Source organism: Alosa sapidissima, chromosome 11 (genome assembly GCF_018492685.1).
Source record: "Alosa sapidissima isolate fAloSap1 chromosome 11, fAloSap1.pri, whole genome shotgun sequence".
In the NCBI taxonomy this organism is placed as follows: Eukaryota; Metazoa; Chordata; class Actinopteri; order Clupeiformes; family Clupeidae; genus Alosa; species Alosa sapidissima.
In genome coordinates this window covers 31,301,847-31,321,490 of record NC_055967.1, presented here as the reverse complement: position 1 = coordinate 31,321,490, position 19,644 = coordinate 31,301,847, and the positions used below count along the sequence as shown (strand labels likewise).

The 19,644-nt window shown below is 42.2% G+C and overlaps 1 long non-coding RNA gene across 1 annotated transcript in view; it reads left to right on the top strand.

Moving 5' to 3' along the window:
- Window positions 1-18,709, top strand: part of LOC121724578 — a 29,990-nt gene extending 11,281 nt beyond the window's left edge. The window contains exons 2-3 of the long non-coding RNA XR_006035239.1: window positions 18,207-18,281; window positions 18,623-18,709. This is a non-coding gene — a long non-coding RNA (uncharacterized LOC121724578). The remainder of the gene's footprint in view (window positions 1-18,206; window positions 18,282-18,622) is intronic.
- Window positions 18,710-19,644: the final 935 nt, after the last annotated feature.

Here is a 19,644-nt window from a genome sequence, read left to right as displayed (position 1 = left end):
GCGGGTAACTGAATAAAGCTGCAACTCCTCAGACTGTATCTTATGTCCGTCTACTCTGTTGCGCACAACCTGCTGGAGCAGAAATGAAAGGCGTTAGCCCCGAAGGTTTTAATAACTTGGTGACCTGTCTGGAACTGAAGCACGAATGGTTAGCATATTTCTAGGTAATAATTAGTGCTGTCAAACGATTACATTTTTTAATCACGATTAATCGCTGAATTCCTATAGTTAATCACGATTAATCACATATTTTATCACATGATTAAAATTCTATTATTTTGTATTTCTTAACTTTCCAGGAGTCCATATTAACAATATTAAGCAATTGTGTATCTTGATTGGGATTCAAATGAAAGCAAAGCAAGTTAGCCTACTTAACTTTAGACGTAGGTCTATTTGATTATTTCAAATCAAATTTCAAAAGATGTGCAGCAGGCCTTGAGGCAACACAATATAGGCCTATTCCTCAGAAATATAGCTGATATAAACTGAAATAAATGCTACCGCAGAAGTGCATGCACAAGATGTACACACATTATAAAAGCCATAACAAACAGAAAATACTATAAGTATAAATACTATAACTTGTTCATACTATATTCATTATCTTTGAGTTCAGTTGAAAAGAATGGAATCTAATGTAGGCCTAAATGAATGTCGAAAGCAGAGTGCACGCACTCATGTCGGCATTGGTGTCCACAGCACCAATTGACCATTGATCTCCACGACTACAGGAGGAGGACTAGGAGGAGGTAAAGTTCTTAGAATATTTGCTGCTAGGAAGTGTCTGGCAGTTTGAGGACAAGAAACGGTGCATCAAAGCCACATAAAGCCAAAGACTCAATAGTAGCAGCCAAAGAGGATTGTTGATAACAACAAGTGATGGGGAAAAAATCTTTGGCGGCACACGATTAATGCGTCAGCCTACTACTCTTTGGCCGGCTCGTAAGCCCAACCAAGTGTGTGCAGCATGCCTTTACGTAGCCTAGCCTACTAACAGGGCATCATAAAGATACATTTAATCTGCATCACGCCCCATTTTAGCGGAAAGTTAACATTATATCATTGATTCCAATGGGAAAGACAGCTAGTAATCACACGTTGACGTTACATCTAACGTTAGTTATTAATTCACAGAACATTCAAAGCTACACTTACCATAATATCCCATGTAAAACGGTTAGCTTGCTAGCTATAGTTAACTGAGGAACTTTAGTATAACATAGCCAATTATCTCCTAGTTGTAGGAAATAGGCTACGTTCATATTACAAGTGATAGAATGAATGTGTGACTTATGTTTAGTTGATGCTATGACATGTAAAGTTAAGCTTGCCGAACTTATAGTCAGCCATGGGCAGTTTGACTATGCCTACATTCATGACACTCCTGTTAGTAAACTGCAAGAGCAACAAATAGGAACATAATGGTCATATTAATCCCATAAACACACAGATAACTCTTACACCAACCTTATTTTGTGCCTTTTATTTACGTTTGTTTCAAGATTTAGGGGCCGTTTATACGAGAACGATTGCGAAGGAAGACGACAAAATATTTTATCATAAGGGCCTTTCGTTTACACGGCGACCCCGCCATCGGGGCTTGAAGACGCAAAAATCTGAAGACTCCTTCCAGAGTGTAGAGTTTTGAAGACGACACGGGTTGCGTCTCCGTCTAAACGGCTAAACCATCTAAACTGTCAAATTAGAATGTCTGCAAGTGACGTATCGGGGTTGTATCACTTCACCACCCAGCGGTCTGGAATGCATATCCAATCGAATATCACATACTCTTGCGTCTTCATATAAACAAAGATTTCCCCCTGAGAATGCTCGTCTAAATGCAAATAAAAAAATGAAGACGAGACGCCACTTTTGCGTCTTCTCTTCATAGTCACCCTATAAACGTAGCCTCAGTAAGTATATAAGCCCTTTTCGCTCCCCACTTCGATGCAGCATAGGTTTCCATTATATCCAAACAGTCATCTATGATCTTTCCCCTAAAAGGGGGCGTGTACGTGCAGCACATACAATGTTCCATTCCATTCGTCAGTGCGTATTGTTTAGTTTCCGGTCTAGCTGGATCCTGTGGCAGGATAACCGATGGCGGAGTCAGGGAAGATGCAAGTTTCCAAAAAAGGTCTTTTGTTTATTTTTTTTTATTTTTTCAAAAATATTTTTTCTAATACGTGCAAATATTCAGTGTCAAGATGAGCAAAAATGCAAAACAAAAACTGTTCAAAAAGAAAATAAATAGGCATCAAGTTGCCAGGCTATGTCTCAAAAGACCCTGCACACTTAACCAGTCCACAATTCTCATTCACAGTTCTCTCTCTCTGCACAGACCCCTTGCAACTGAGGTCATGGGGCCTAATACAGCCTTAGGCTAGCTGTAGCCCCTCCCACTAGATTGCCCCATTGCTAACAAAAATCAATTAACCAAATAATCACACAATAATAACCAAATAATAAACCAAACAAGCAAACAGCAAATATAGAAATACATACAAAATGTTTCCCCCACCAAAATCACATTTGTAAAGAGAAAAACCCATATTAGTGATAAACACAAAAACACCCCTGCAATAATGGTTCCCACCACCAATCACCCGCGAAACCCCTCTATTTCAACCTAGTGGAACATTCCCTCGGCTTCCCCACGTTAAACCAGGAAGTTGCAACGGAGTTCGGGATGGTGGTGAGTTAACTGTGTACAGAGTTGTAATTTCGAAGGTTTAACTAAATAAATGAGAAGTTTGACAGCCAGTGTGGGTATTTTCATTACTTGCTACCAGAAGACATTAATACATATGGGAGATGGAAATGACAATGTATATAGTTTGAGTAATGTGAATGGAGTCATGCACAAACATTTGCTACTTAAGAATGCCGGTAGGCCTTTCCCTGCACCTTAAACAACAACGCATGCTAGCTGGCATTTATGGTGAACGGTGGTAAATGACATTGTGAATAGAGAACCAGGAATACAACAGAGCAAACGGTAATGACAGTGATATTACACGGAGAACAGCGGCAGGACAGTTTGAATGTTAGCGCCGGCGTTTGGCTGGCTGCACGCTGCGTGAGCACGTCACGGCTCAGTCCGTGACAGATCCGGTGTGGTGTTGTAGTTGTTCTAACGTTACTAGTTGTTGTAACAGCATGTGAAAAACCTACAAAGTTTGTTAGACCAAAAAGAACGTTAATCTCGTGATAAAAAATTGACGCCGTTAAAATAGGTTTGCGTTAACGCCGTTAATAACGCGTTTAACTGACAGCACTAGTAATAATACAAAACCCAAGCTAAAGTAATGCAAATATAATACTAAAACACAACTTAGTAGTACTTATATAGTACTACTATAGTACTTATGTACTCGTCCCACTAACAAGTTTGTTTATTTGTTTCCCCGACCAGCGCGGTAAAGTGCAAACACACCAGCACAAGACAGCTCTAGATAGGGCTGAGCTCCGCTCTGGTAAGGTTAAATGGCGGATCATTCACGAGAGGATTTTGAGATGCACAGACTCCCAAATGAACGCATATCCACAGATTTTGTTAGAGTGGTGAAATACATTCACACCGCTGACATTATATTGAGGAAAAAGTATAGCCAACCAAGCTCAAGTAGCTCAGCCAGACGGACCTTACGTAGGCCTAAATTAGGACTTTAAAAAATATCGGCGCAAATTATCGGCCAGAATTCTGTTATCGGACCGATAATAATATTTAAATTTTTTCACTTATCGGCCAATAATATATCGGCCGCCGATATATCGTGCATCCCTAGCTTTAATAAAGTCTCAATTTAAAGTAGACCTACCATCCACTCGTCTTTGTGAACAAGCCTGCTCAGATTTCAGCTGATGTCAACCACACCTCAGTGGTGCCTGTAGTGGCTCTGTTAAACAATTACCTGGTATGTTACTGATGGATCGCTTGTTATACTAGTATTTAGGGGAAAAGAAGTAATTATCCAACATAATCCTTCAGTAATTATTGTAATGAGGCAAAGATGAACTGGGTTGCTGGCCTCAATTCTTTAAGAGTTTAATGGGTTTCGAGGGGCCTTTACAAATAAGCTCTGAGGTAATAAGAATTGATCAACAACTAAACCAGTCACAACAAAGGCTGCTTTCAAATCACAGCTCTCAGTGCTTGTGTTCTGTCTTTTAAAGGTGCTCTAAGCGATGTTACGCGGTTTCTAAGGTAAAACATTTTTTTCACATACAGTGAACATGACCTCACCATCCGCTAGCTGCTTGTGCCCTGAATACACTGTAAAAAAATGTGGTCTCTGTGGACAGCCCAGGCTCCAAAACCGGCAACATAAACAACTTGGTCCAGCCTGGACCATAAAAAACATAACAAATTGTTGCAGCAAGTCACTGACTAGATGCACATTTAGTTTCAATTGCACAGGAGGGAGGGGGAGGGAGTAGTGAGCTAGCTCTCTGTTTTGTTTGAACGTCAACAGAAGTGACGTTACCCAACATCGCTTAGAGCACCGTTAACAGTACGATCGGATGGCACATTAGAGTGTCTCTGATCCTTCTTTACCAAACAACAAACAGTAGAAAATGTACCTCCTCCCCGAGGCCAAAATATGTTTCATTGCAACTGAAAGGAAGAGCTGTGTGGTGCAAGTGATGGATGTAGCATACACTGAAAAGTCCACCTGCTATTTCAAGAACAATGGTAATGCTCATGTGTGTTTACAGTGGACTCTACAGCTTGTCCCATTAAGGTGCTTTTTATGTGTTTGAGAGAGGCTGTGGAGGATGAGATATGGGTGGCCATTATTGATATGCCCTCCTTCCTGTACACAAAGACACGTCCTTTTGTGTTTCCAAATTGAATCAATTTTTGAGCTGCTGTAGGGCTACATGAGTATATAACCATCAATTAGCCCACCAGGACTAGCAAACCATCTCAGCCCAGACCCCAACAGGTGCACAGAGGAAATTAGTTAGAGTTATTTATAGATACCTTTAAATTTAAGTAAAAGAGAACAGGGAAAATGATCGCACAGTGTTTGATACATTTGAATTTTTCATTTTTGCAATCAGGGTGAACTTAATTGCCAGGTCCTACAGATATATTATATTATCAAGTTAATTGCCAGGTCCTACAGATATATTATATTATGATGTTTAATGCCATATTGTTATAATCTACATAACGCCTTCACTGTATATGATATTTTGGAGATCATGCTAGCCCATGTACTTATGAGCTTAGAGCTGTCAGACTCAATGCTTTCTAAAGTTAGGAATGTGCATTTAGGGCACATTTTCTTGATCTTCAAACCCTTCTGACCATTTTAGGTACATTTTTAACAATTTTGAGCATTCTAGTCTGGAGAAATCAACCTTATATCAAGAGTGCGCTGCTATTGGCCGGTTGCTACGTATGCTCATCAATACGTCAATGACGCCTCTTTATGCAGACAGGACTCGATCCCCATTTCGCACCTTTTCTGGATGGCGTCCATGTTTTTCTCATGGGAGGAGAGGTATTCATAGCGACTAATTAGATATGCTGCATACATGTATGTACGAAAACAGCACACGTCTGTTTTGCAGTGAAAAATGTCTTTTAAAAGCAATGTTGTACTTGATTGACTTCATTCAACTGTGCTTGTGATTGAACTATATTGTTTAGTTGTGAGCACCAGAGATCACAATTGGGGTAGAGATGAGCACCCCCATCCTGACCTCCCACTTCCCAATAGTGGAAATTCTCATGCCTCCGGTTACTCTGCGATGGCACCAGCCAATTTTAGAATTGATTTAGATTAAGTGTTAGTATAATTTGTAATTTTGTTATTTGTATTTTAGTATATTTTTATATATTGTATTAAGTGTTAGTATAATTTGTATTTTAGTATATTTAGCATATTCTTTATCTTCTACTGTCCTTACTGCTTAGTTGTGTTTTTATATTATATACTTTAATTACTCTTCTGCTGTTAAAGAATGTGTTTGTCTTGTATGTATGCTGCTGAGACCTTGAATTTCCCCTGGGGATCAATAAAGTATCTATCTATCTATCTATTGCTAATGAAATACATGCTTCAGAAAAAACCCTACATTATGGAGCTATATAATACACGAAAGCTCTGCACGAAGTGTAACACGAAGATATGTTTGGTGACCCGCCTGGGGGTCCCGACCCCCAGTTTGAGAATCACTGGTGTAGTCTACATTATATGCAGGACTACACAGTATACCCACTTAAAAAGTATCACCATCTCAGTGTACCCACTTAAAGGAGAATTCCGGTGTGATATTGACCTAAAGTGTGTTGAAACATCAGATTTCCCCATCGAAAAACTGTTGGTAGCATCGGCTAACTAGCGCCAGATTTCTGAGTGCAGGGGACAAGCAGAGATGAGCTATGAGACATACGTTCACACTCGGTATCATGATTCAACACACTTTAGGTCAATATCACACCAGAATTCTCCTTTAAAATAGGCAAGGATAGGTATTAACATTTGGGGTTGATCACAGTATACCCACTACTGCTAACTAGACTACATCACCACTGCTCCGAAGTACTCTATCAAAGTAGACATCATAGCCTCATGTCTCTCCCCTACCCATGTTCAATTCCAGCTCATGTATTTCTGCTTACTTTCCTTTCCCCAGCAAATGAAATCACATTCATTTAAGTGAAGGGCTGCTTTGCAGACTCTTGCATTTTATTCACAAAATAGGTCAATAAATGGAATTGAGGTTGTAGGAACAGGATCATACTATTGTGATATCTTCTCAGACTCTCCCTTTTGTACTGTTTGTATTTGATCAATATTTTCACCAATATTTCGTACAGCCTATCTGTGTAGCCTCTAGATTCTATACCCATGTATTTACATTGGCTTCCAAATATCGGTGAACTTAATGCTACACAGTCTTTGCCACTTCACAGAGGTGACATGATATGCAAGGCAGATGTCATGTTTACAATCCAATATTTGTCTCCATTTACATCAGAAGATTACACAGTGACAGTGTTGACATCAGTTAGTGTTGACAGGCATTGACAGCATTTGGTAGATTAGACCTGCTGTTTCAGTTCATTGTTTTGTAATGCTGAATGCACTAGATAGGGGTGGCTGTACTGTTTATAGGGCCTACATTGATCAGTGCAAATGTATTTCAGAGGAATATCTACTTGTTTTGGTCCAGAGTGTGTATATAGTGTTTTATCTGAGTAACTAAATAAACTCAGAAATAGTTGACGCAAAAAAGTATAGTATGTGAAGTGGAGACCTGAAGTTGTATCCTGACAGTAGCACAGCAAGGGATGTTAGCCACATATAAAATGGAAAGATACAATTGCTATTTGAGTCACCAATACCATATATTTCCTGCTGAAGGCATGAATTCCCTCTGAGGAAAGATACTGTAGAAGTCATTCTTTGTTCCCATGCTTGCTAACCTGCACAGACTTAAATATTTTTAATGTCTTTATAATGACAAATGAAATGAAAGCTCAGAAAGTTTATGCAGGGCCACAATGCGTCACAAATGGAAATGCTGAATTTTGCTTTGATCTCTAAGTGCCTTCCTGGCAATTGTGATACATTTCATGAATACCATCTTTCCGTGATTAAAGACCTTATGATTTGATTATCAAAGAACAAGCCCTCTACTCTCCCAGAAAATCTCGTTTGAGCATCAGTACTCTCACTCCAGTCCTCCCAGCTTTGATAGTGCTATAAGAGATGTCTTATTAGCGCTAATGAGCAGGGTCTTTCCCTTCAGTCTTCACAGTGTTTTACAGCCTTTTACATCATCTTTAACACAGGTAGCTTGGACTAAAAAATACTTTTTTTCAACACAGTAATAGAATACTAATGGAGGTCTTGATTTTTGTTCTGCCTTTTTGACTGCCATTAAACAGCCAGTTCACTTTTACTTGTATAAGTAATGTTTAATGTTTATATATTTCACAGCTATTTTATTTTCAAGTCAAATGATAACATATGATTATTAATCATTAAACTGTTATTGAAGAGATTGCAAAACATGTTATGCAGGACTTGTTATATTGACCTTTACTTGGACCAACCCATTTTGGCGTGATGCTCACAGAGTGTCAGAATTTATCATGTGACCAAACTCCCCCCCCCACACACACACACACTTACACACACACACACCTTTTGCTTTTCGCCCACACCTCTGTCTTTGTATTGATGTAGGTTGTCATCACTTCCTCACAATTTATTCGGGCAGATGCTACTGTACAGCCAGAGCTGGGGGTGGTGCTGGACTGGGCCTTGGGCGTGGTGCGGTGTGGAGGCTAATGTGGGAAGTGGTGGTTTCTCCGGTGATGAACGGCTCGGGAACTGATCCCATTATTTGCAGGCCTGCGTCTGGCAGCGGCCGTAAAAGACATAAACTCCTGGTGCTTAATCCTGTTAGTGGAGAGGGCCTGACACTGCTTATTGGCTCCGTGGCAGCGTGACAACATTAAGCAAAGAACATTTTGCCCTCTAAATATACTGGATAATATTACTGTGCACCGGATGATTATTTAATTCATTATTTACCCCTCTTCGACCCCCCCTCCCCCCCACCCAGCTTTTAATTAGCTATGGAGGCGCTAGCTGAAATCACCACAACAGTGTCAGCGGTGATGATGGTTGACACACTGAACTAGAGATAATGGTGTCATTTTCAGAAAGAAGGCCCTTACCCCTTACAATTATCTCCCCATACCCACTGTTAGAGAAGGTGGGTTGCATATGGTGACAATTTCCCTTGTTGAGAAGGAGGGTTGTTTTGAAAGTTGCGGCGAGGTATGAGATGGAGAGGGTTTGGCACTGCTGTGATGTCTGCCAAGTTCTTGTTAGGTCGAGTAGGAGGATGGAGTGGGGGCGGAGGAGGGGTAGAGGGAGGGAGGGAGGGAACGCCTTGGGGAGGGAGCTAGGACCATGGGGGCAGGCAGGCGAGGCGAAGGGGAGGAAAGAGGGGAGGACGGGACTATTATCCCAGCTGAGCTCAGAGGACGGTGGCTGCTGCTGGGCTGCTAAGCCTGATGTTTGGCCTTGGACAGGGGGTCTGCCTGCGGTCACTCCGTCTCCCCTGTGCACCTCTGCCGCTGGACCTGAAGCAGTCGGGTATCGATGCTATTAGTTTTAGCCTTGCCAACTATCAGCAATCCTATTATAAGTTACAAACATGGATTCAAAGCTGACGGAAGAGAAAAAAATGGAGGCTACATGAGGGCAATACCTTTGGGCTGAACAGCAATAGTGGGAGTTACTACATGCAAAGCACATACATATACAGAGAGTTGTAAAAGTAAGTGAAAAGTAAGAGGTTATTCTAGTTCAGAATTAAGAAATCAGTTTGCAAGAATTATCACAGCTTTGTTTACCAGAAAGTCCAGTCCTACCCGAAAGATGATGCAGCATGTCACCGACATGGTAAGCCAACAGCAATTAAAACCGCAAAAAACATATTCATGTTCTTCAACAAACATACAAAATCACCCGCAGCGTATGTGTGCATGTTTCTGTACTTGTAGCTCATCGGTCTGACTCTAATATCCATAACAACCAATATGCAATGAATGGTTGAGGTCTATTAAGTTAGTGGTCAATTAAAATCAATGTATAACAAACTAGAGCCACTGACATTGAGTTTTATAGAATAAGTTACTCTGACCTGTTAGATTTTGCAGTAATTGACAAATTGCACACATCTATGGCTTATACATAACACATAATAATATGCATCTAGGCTCTTCAGAATGCTGCAGAAGGTTCCATTATATGAACGGACCTTCTCAACGTTCAGATGTCAGATATTCCTGTATAAATTACTGGCGACTGCCAATAGCGATGGAACTTAATTGAAAGTTAAAGTCAGTAATACAGTACGTTGTTATGCAACACATAAAACTTTCTATTTCATTAACTTTTATTTCTATGGCAAACTATTTGTTTCACAGCAGAAGCCACAAAACAAAAACAAAATAATTTTAAAAGACATAAGACATTTATTTTCTTGTTTTGGCAAGTATAGAAAAGAAGTCCCTTCAGGGTGAAGCAAGAAGACCCATTTTCTTCACATTGGGGTCTTGTTTGCCCTGCTGGGACTTATTATGACCGCCGTGCAGCGAAGCGGCGGTCATATAGGTTTAGTCAGATTTATTTTTTTTCCCGCATGTCCAAGTTTCCGTCAAGGTTTCCCGGGACACTGTAAGACCGGTGTACACAAAACTTGGTGGGCATGTAACCCCACATGGATAGCATGGAACCATCTTTTTTCGTTTTGATCTGTAGCCCCCCCCGCTGGACTGGACCCCCCGAAAGGAGGGTAGGGCAGACACAGTTTTCTGTGAATATCTCGAGAACCGTAGGGTTTAGGAGGACCATTTTTTTGTATGTTGATCTCAAAGGTCCATGTCAACCCATTCCATAACCACTCAGTTCATGTATAGCGCCACCTAGTTAAACACAAAAAAGTAAAAATGAGGTGTTGTAATCGCAGGTATCGCAGGTATCTGTGACCTAACATAGTCAAAACTGCACAAAATTGGAAGTGTAGGATCATTATGACACCCTCTGAATGCACGCCAAGTTTCGTGGAATTCCGTTCATGGGGGGCCACACAATAAATTAATTTATGTTACTATACACCAACTGGCCTGTAGGTGGCAGGAGACAGTTTTCTGTGAATATCTCGAGAACCATAGGGCCTAGGAGGTCCACCTTTTTTTTGTATGTTGGTCTTAAGGGGGCATGTCAACCTATCCCATTACCACTTATTTCATGTATAGCGCCACCTAGTTAAAAATTAAAAAGCAAAACATTAGGTGTTTTCATCACAATATCTCTGGCTGACATGGTCAAAACTGCACGAAATTGAAAGGGTAGGATCATTATGACACCCTCCGAATGCATGCCAAGTTTCGTGGACTTTCATTCATGGGGGGCCTTACAATAAAATAATTTATGTGTACATTTAGTGACCGTACACCAACAAGGATTCCCGGGACACTGAAAGACCGAGGTACACGAAACTTGGTGGGCATGTAACCCCACATGGATAACATGGAACCATGGTTTTTCGTTTTGATCTGTAGCCCCCCCCCCCACCCAGCTTGACTGGACCCCCCGAAAGGAGGGTAGGGCAGACACAGTTTTCTGTGAATATCTTGAGAACCGTAGGGCCTAGGATGACCAATTTTTGGCATGTTCCATATGTGTTGTGCATGCATTACTTAAAAAAAGAACTAGCACCAGTTATGTATGAACAGTGAAGGTAACGATCTCTTGTGAAAAACGTGAACTTGAAGAAGTGAAAATTGAACAATATGAACTATGAATATTGAACAACTTGAAGCTAAAGTGTGAACATGCTTAACAAAATATGGGAACAAAACATGGGAACTAAATGTGCATTACGAATATAATCAGTGTGAGCCTTGCTTGTTTCCCTGCAACAAGAAGCTTCCATCTGGGGGTGATGGAAGACAGTGACACCCTCAGTGTGTTTGAAATGTCCAGTCGATTGCGCAATTTGGTCTTAGTTGCAGTCATTGCCGAAAACCCGGCCTCGCATAGATACGTGGTGGGAAACGTTTTCAGCGCTTTTACGGCTATCTTGGGATATTCTGCTTTGGTTTTGATCCAAAAACCCGCCAGAGAGGTTTCCTTATACACACTCTTAAGACCACCGTCATTTGCAATTTCGATCAACTGCTCTTCCTCCTGCGCTGACAAGTTAGGACTATTCGGGATATTGACAAATGGGTTGCGGACCCACTCATTGGTTTGCCGTGGATCTTTGGAGGATGGGAAGAGGATGGGACGCTCAAACTCATTTGAAAGCGCAACAATACAAGGTGATCGCGCACCAGCTGCGAGAGAAAGGGCCCTGCCTCAGTCTCTCCCAAAACCCCCACTACTGTTTGGAACATATCAAATACACCCTGGTCCACTCGTCGTCCCCACAAATCAAGCTTGCTTTAAATGCAGCGACTTTATCTGCCAGTTTAAAGACAGTCGTCATTCTCCCCTGGAGTGACAGGTTGAGGTCATTAAGCAACCCGAATATGTCACACAGGTAAGCGAGTTTTGACACCCAGTCCTCATCACTAAAATGTGCAGCTAACGGTGACTTTTTTTCTGTAAGAAATCTCTGCAGTGGCGCTCGCAACTCTCTGGCCAGTGACCTGCTAAAGATGCTTGTTTTTTGTTGCTCATTCTAGCAGTTTAGCTAACTTCGTGTGACACTACCGTTCGCCAAGAACTGATCAAGTGAAGTGAGCTGACCTGAGGCTGCGCAGCGCTGAAGGCAATATGTAAAAGTGTTGAAGGCGGGACAGACAGACGTAAGAAAATAGACCTTGCAAAATGCAAACATGCGTGTAATCAAACAACTGCATATAGACCTATGCCATGTAAAAACGTGACATTATTGCGAATTAAATTTAGTTTAGTTCGCATGCATTTTTTTTAAACTCATGTCGTAGGCTACGGCCCGGTTAGGAATGTCCTGCGGCCCGGTGGTTGGGGACCGCTGGTCTAGCAGATACCAGTGAGAATTGAGTGTGCATAATGCAATTCAGTGAGACAGTTAGAATCATATATGCCTTTCAGCGTGACTTATTTTTGTGGAAAACATGTGCTGGACTGGGCGGCGGTCATATTTTGTACCGCTCTGCGGTACATCTAGTTTTTTAAATATTGACCGGCAGACAATACATTATCCCGTGCATATTTCAAACAAAGGCGGTTCTCCAACACATTCTAATTTTCACTCACCTCCAAAAGCTCTCACTGCATGTCCAGGAGGCCCTGTCCATTAAAGATGAATGAGTTTCAATGTTCCATCATAAATATTTCAGCTTTGACATGCAGCCAGCACAGGCTCCTTTTTCATAAAAAGGAAAAAAAAAAAAACTCCTTGGCGTCCACCACTGTCACCACTTCTCTCATTAAAATGAGATTTAACAGGGGTTTTCATTTGCTGTTACAAATGTATTCACAGCCAAGTCATCAGTCATTGTCAGAAGTAATCACATTTCCTTCAAGCGAGGTGGACAGCAGACACAGGAGGGGATAGTAGTCATATCAGTTATGTTATGTTATTTATTTATATATTTATTTACATATTTATTTATTTTAGAAAAGTGTTGGAGGAGGTCCATCAGCAAGTTCCTTTCTAACGTCCTGCATAGAGTCATGTGGATGCAGGCGGTAAAATTGGTGGCTTTACAAAGCTCTGGTAATCAGCAGTGTGGCATAGAGTTTGCTCTCTGTCTGTGGTGTGCACACACACACACACACACACACACATCCATATACCTATACAGAGTAGGGCTATTAATTACAGTACAACAAAACAAAGCACAACGCTGTCTCCTACGTGGAAAATGGATGAATTAACAAATGAATGCTGCAGTGCCCTTCTGCATGGTACCTCCGCTGTGACAATTTGTTATCTATCAGTGAACAGCTGTGTACCTGCTCTGTGGTGCCACTTCCTCTTCCTTCAACATGTTTAGACTGGGCTGTTTGTTTATGCATTTATTTCATTTCCTCCTGGCTCTCGTCTGCTGCTGTTAAAATAGCTAGGATTACCCATGAAATAAATAAATCATGTATAAAAAACATCCACAATGGGTTTTGGAGGCAGGTGGAAGAGGAAGGGATTTGTGCTTGGCTTTTCTTGGAAGGCTCACGTTTCACTTTGTTTTCTCGTGAAGGTTTAAGAATGACGTAGTGGCAGCGAATTTCCCCCCTTGTGTTTTGGGTGCCATTTACATGGATGAATTCCACTGGGAAGAAGGGGAGATATATATTTATTTATTTTTTACCTAAAACTGGGCGGCAAAATGAAGCTTATGGCTCAAGTGCTTTTCTGTTTCATAGTGTGAATTATTCACCAAAACCATGTGTTTATCTCAGCTAGTGGAACCACCTCTCAGACATAATCACTTGCAGAACGAGGGGCTTATCAGACAGAGATAAAGAGAGAGAGAGAGATACTGAAAACCATGGTGCTAACGTTTATAGTTGCTCAACATGGTCTGTCACAGTACCTGACATTACACGTCAAATAGAAACGAATATCCTAATCAACTTAAGACTTTGTGGCGTGGCTCTATGCATGTGAAGAATGGATAATGCTTCTTAGTGTCCTTGCCATATTGCTCTGGATTACATGCCACAGTCTTCTTTTCAGTCAAACACTCAGTGTGAAGAACAGGATAAACACTAGGATTTATGCAGAAATACCAGTCAGAGAATAAAAAAATGTCACATACTAGAAATTGTATTTCCCCCTGCTCTGAAATCAATTTGGTAAACACTATACTAAAATATCACAAACCAATCGTTTTATGGCAAATATAGTGTCAGGCTATTTGATGCCATTTTTTGTTTATTTTAAAAAGCTAGGTTTTTATCAATGTGAAGCTGAACGTTGCTAGAAAGCTGTGTTTGGAAACATTTTGTACTGTATGCTGGGTACAGTGCAGTGGGAGAGAACCTGCCTTTTCAGGTAGATATACATGGAATAAGAAGCCAAAATCACTGATCTAGTCTAGTTTTAGGCCTCTTTTAGAGGACATTTCCATGTGCAGTTTATGAAATTCCCATTTGTTCTCATCGTTACATCTTGAATCCTTGTCTCGAGTGGCCCATGCATTTACCTCAAGAGGAGGCAGGCATGTTTACCTTGTTGTCGGCGCGCGTTCATGCTCCCGTACGCTCGCTCATGTCCTCAGGCCCATCCATTTCTCTGAAGGGGGCTGCGCTTGGATCTTTAATTAATGTGCTCAGGTAATAGGTGCCATCTGGGGATGTTCTTGACAACTAATCACATGCTGTGTGTGTGTCTCTTTTAGGCTCAGATGCAGCAGCATTTTCTCTCTCTCTCTCTTTTCTTTTCATCCCCTCCAACCTAATTACCCTTTCTTTCACAAATAGAGTGAATGCAAACAGCATTTGGCCATTATTCCTTTTAAAAAACACTCCTTGGAGTACACCAATGCGAGAGAGCATGGCAATTACTGCAAAATCAATGCACTTAATCATGCTGCTGCTAGCCAGTAGTATGAGATAGTTATTGCAGGTGTACAGTAGGCTTTGTCAGGCAGAGGTGAGCAGGGAAGGTGAGCCAGGGAGTAGAGGAGACCTGAAGCTTCAGAACAACAGACCTCAAGGGGCTCAGAGAGAAGGGCCTTCACACACACACACACACACACACACACACACACACACACACACACACTGTCTTTATAGAGACACAGTGGTGCACTGTTGTATTACCTGAGACATACAATGCTAGTGTTTTTTCATGTAATGGGAACCATGCAGTGTTACGAAAGAATCCCAGTGTTTGATGTTTTACCATCCCTTACAAATGGGCCTACCATCACACCCTGCTGAAAGATACTGGCCTTTGACCTGCTACAATATTTGGTTCCCAGATGATCTACCCTAGTAGGAGCTGTTGTACTGTAGGCTACATCAACATGTCTCTTGCCGTTCCCTTCATGTGTTCTATCACAATGCTGTCTGCCCTCATGGACAGTAGCTCTGTGATGTCTGCATCTTTCCAGGTAAAAGATTTTCTGGACAGCACTATGCCACTCCATAACACTGGCATTTAAGTCAGATTAAACCACATGGACGCACGAAAGAAACGTCACCGACACGCCCTCTCACAGGTATGAATTTTAACCGCATGTTCTATGCTCCGTTCAGACACAGCACATTTATATAATGTCCGGAGGAAATACTAGGGGGGGAGCAGTAGAACAACCGGCTAAGTTTGGACTTCCATATGACCGGTTATGTCGTTCAGATATGCGACCCCACCGTTTAACATCCGCCGAACCTCCGGTCTTACACATATGTCTGAAGGGGGCTTACTTACTAAGACTGCCTTCTTTCACCTCCGTAACATTGCCCGCCTCCGACCCTTCCTGTTACTCCGACTGTTAGTGATGCACAGACTTTGGTTCACGCCTTCATTATGTCGCGTCTAGATTACTGCAACTCACTTTTCCTTGGTCTCCCCACTAAAATCACTTCAAAGACTACAATATATTCAAAACTCTGCAGCCAGGCTCCTCAACCATACCAGACGATCAGCACACATCACCCCCATTCTCCATCAACTCCATTGGCTACCTAGCCTGGGTGTTCCCATGCTGCCTTGCGCGCGATTTGATTCACGCTGCTAAGGCAGCCTGGAGACCATGGAGCAAATTTTCGCCTGAGATAGGGAACCAATCACAGAACAAGGGGGAAAGCAAGACAATGATGAGCTATGCACAGACGCATTTGATAGACATCCGTGGCACCCAATAAACGGATCTGGGCATTTTTTTCAAATACGAGAAAATTAACGTTTGGTTCCCAGACCACGTCTCATTGAGAAGTGGTGGCGCTAGCCAGGCTATTGGCTACCAGTTCCGTCCCGGGATCAAATACAAAGTACTACTACTCACCTTCAAAGCCCTCCACAACCTTGCTCCCCCCTACATCCGCAACCTCCTGACCCCTGACACTCCTTCCCGCTCACTCAGATTCTCTGACCAAAACCTCTTGGCTATCCCCCGCTCCAGACTCTCCAAACTCCCTCCCCCAACCTCTTCTTGCCTGTCCTTCTCTTCCTTTCTTCAAAGCACATCTCAAGACCTTTCTGTTTAATGATCACTTCTCCTCCACACCCAACACATAGCTCCATACAGATAACTTGTCTTTGTTGTATTGTTTTGTTTGTTTGTTTGTTATTGTGTTTCCTTGCCTTCCTACTACCTGTATGTAAAGCGACCTTGGGTTTGAGAAAGGTGCTATACAAAATAAACTTATTATTATTATTCTTTTTCTGCATTTTACCCCTCTGTGGTTAGTGAACACTCACACACACATACACACACACACAAAGTGAGAAACAAATGCACGCAAACCTGGAGCAGTGGGTAACCATTGCTGCAGCGCCTGGTGAACAGTTGGGGCTTAGTATATATATATATATGTAAGTATATATACTTTTCTGATCCCGTGAGGGAAATTTGGTCTCTGCATTTAACCCAATCGGTGAACTAGTGAAACACAAACAGCACACAGTGAACACACAGTGAGGTGAAGCACACACTAATCCCGGCGCAGTGAGCTGCCTGCTTCAACGGCGGCGCTCGGGGAACAGTGAGGGGTTAGGTGCCTTGCTCAAGGGCACTTGAGCCGCGGCCCACTGGTCGGGGCTCGAACCGGCAACCCTCCGGTTACAAGTCCAGAGTGCTAACCAGTGGGCCACGGCTGCCCTTAAGGTGCCTTGCTCAATGGCACCTCAGCCATGGATGTGGATATGAGAAAGCAATGTTCAACCACTTCACACATTTTCCCTACAAGGGAATCGAACCAGCCATTCTTTAGTCAATCAAATAGTAGACCACGGCTGCCCTACTTACTGCTATAATATGTAAATTACATATTATTATATCACAGTTGAGCTTAGGCCTTACTTTAATATTTCCTGATTTTCTGTAATGAATGTACTCACTTTGCCTTTGTGAAGAGTGTGAAAAGGAAATGCACCTCAGACTCCAATGTTGTACGCTGACTTTCCGCACAATTTGTGAACAAACAGTTCAATAATGTTCAAAAGACATATGACTGGCAGTCAGCACTGAGCCTCTCGTGCAACATTGTTTCCTCAAAATATTTAATGATCACTCTGTACTTTGACATGTGACCTAGTGCTACGTTTTCATGGGATATTTATATTGGTAGAAATAGAAAATGTGTCACATGAATTGACGACGAATAAATGCTGTTATGTAAAAGTAATTCCTAATAATTCCTAATTAATGATTGCTATTCAGTGTCTTTGAATTAACAAAATGTATTAACAGAAAGTATTATAGAGTTCATCTGGCAACAAAGGTAAAATAATTGAGAGTGGAAAATCTCATGATTGCTTGAAACTGGACATACTGTATGACTTCTTTGGTCAGAAATATGGAGGAAAAGAGCCATTTTCACTTCTCCATAACCTCCACATAGCAGTAACATCACCAAGGAGCTCTTGATGCAGCCTCATTCTTGACTTGATATTATCCTTTTCTTTTCATTTTTTTGAGTTGAAGATTGCCTAGCCAGGGGTTTTCAATTTGTGATTATCAACCCTGTGAAAGAGCTAATCTCTCTTATTTTAATCTGCAGCTGGCTAAATCTCAAAAGGGACAATGGAATGGAGGGAACCCACACTGGTGAAGACTGAGATATGAATAACCCAAGGTATTATGTCATAAATGTGTGTAATTGTTTAAATTGTTTAGCATGAAATATTTTTTAAAAAAAAGAAGGGGACCTTGGTGGGACCGAGATTAGTAGGCATCTTTGGGAGCCAAGAACCAGTCCAGCATTTTGCTGCGGAAGTGTGTTTGGTTTAATCGGGTTATCGTAGCAAAAAATAAATATCTTTTTACAGTGGGACATTGATCCCTGTGTGCTCGCACCACATTTGAATTAGTCGTCATATTCACATTGTACGATAATCCTTTCATTTCCACACTATTCAGGGGCTCATTCATTCAGCTTTAATCCCTTTGACTCTTCCTTTGCCTCTAACCAAACAGTGGGGATCTCGTTCGAAAGTTCCAACTCCTGTCTTCTCTGTGCAGCCTCCAGTATAAGACCTGGAGCTCTCGTCCTCTTCCCCTTCCTCTTCCGCTCTCCATTCTGGGACGCCGAGGATGATCCTCGCTGCTTATCATGCGCATCTAGAGTCTGCGGTGGGAGGTGTAGCAAGGCTTATCAACCCATCAGACTCTGCCAGTTCCGCTGCCGGGGTTGTGTCCCCAGCTGCTCTCCAGCCTTGGCAGCTGTCCTGAGAGTTTGTAGAGTGAGAGAGGCTACAGAGAGACGCTGTCGACTTGAGAAACGTGTTTTGGCAGTGGCCGTTTAGCCATCGTGGCCGCTGACACGGCCACCGCACGCACGCATGACCGCTCGCTCGAGTTGGGTTGCTTTCACTTCTGGCAACGTGGAGAGGGCTGGTTCTCACCCACCATACTATCTAAATGATAAGGTCAGAGCAAATTGGCAGAACATATTGCCTGAGATGACATTCAGGAATCAAAGTGAAAGTCAAAAGAGACGGAACGCAAATACATTTGACAAGCGGAGTGTTGACACTCCTCAGCAAATGGAGAGACAGACAGATATAGAGAAAGAGAGAACGAGAGATAGAGACAGAGAGAGAGAGAGAGAGAGAGAGAGAAACTCAGAGCTCAGCTCTCAGATATCAACATACGGCTTGTCTGTCGAGTGCCTGACAGATTAAACACTTGCAGCATCACTCTCCAAATCCATGGCGCCAGCAAAAAACCTGGCCTGCCGGTGGTGGCTTAATACTCCTCCACCCTAAACCCCCCCCCCCCCCCCCCCACTCCAGGAGCCCATCCATAGCCCCCATTAGAGGGAGAGTGTATGTGTGTGGGGTTGTGGGGGGAACAAATGTTTAGAGACAGATGCCTCTAACGGTCAAACAAGTCCTGTGTGCCAGGGCCGAGTTACAAAGCTGAGAGGTGTCCGGTTATCACGAGTGCATGTGCGTGTCCATGGCACGGGGCAGTGCAAATCAAGCCTCCCCAGACAC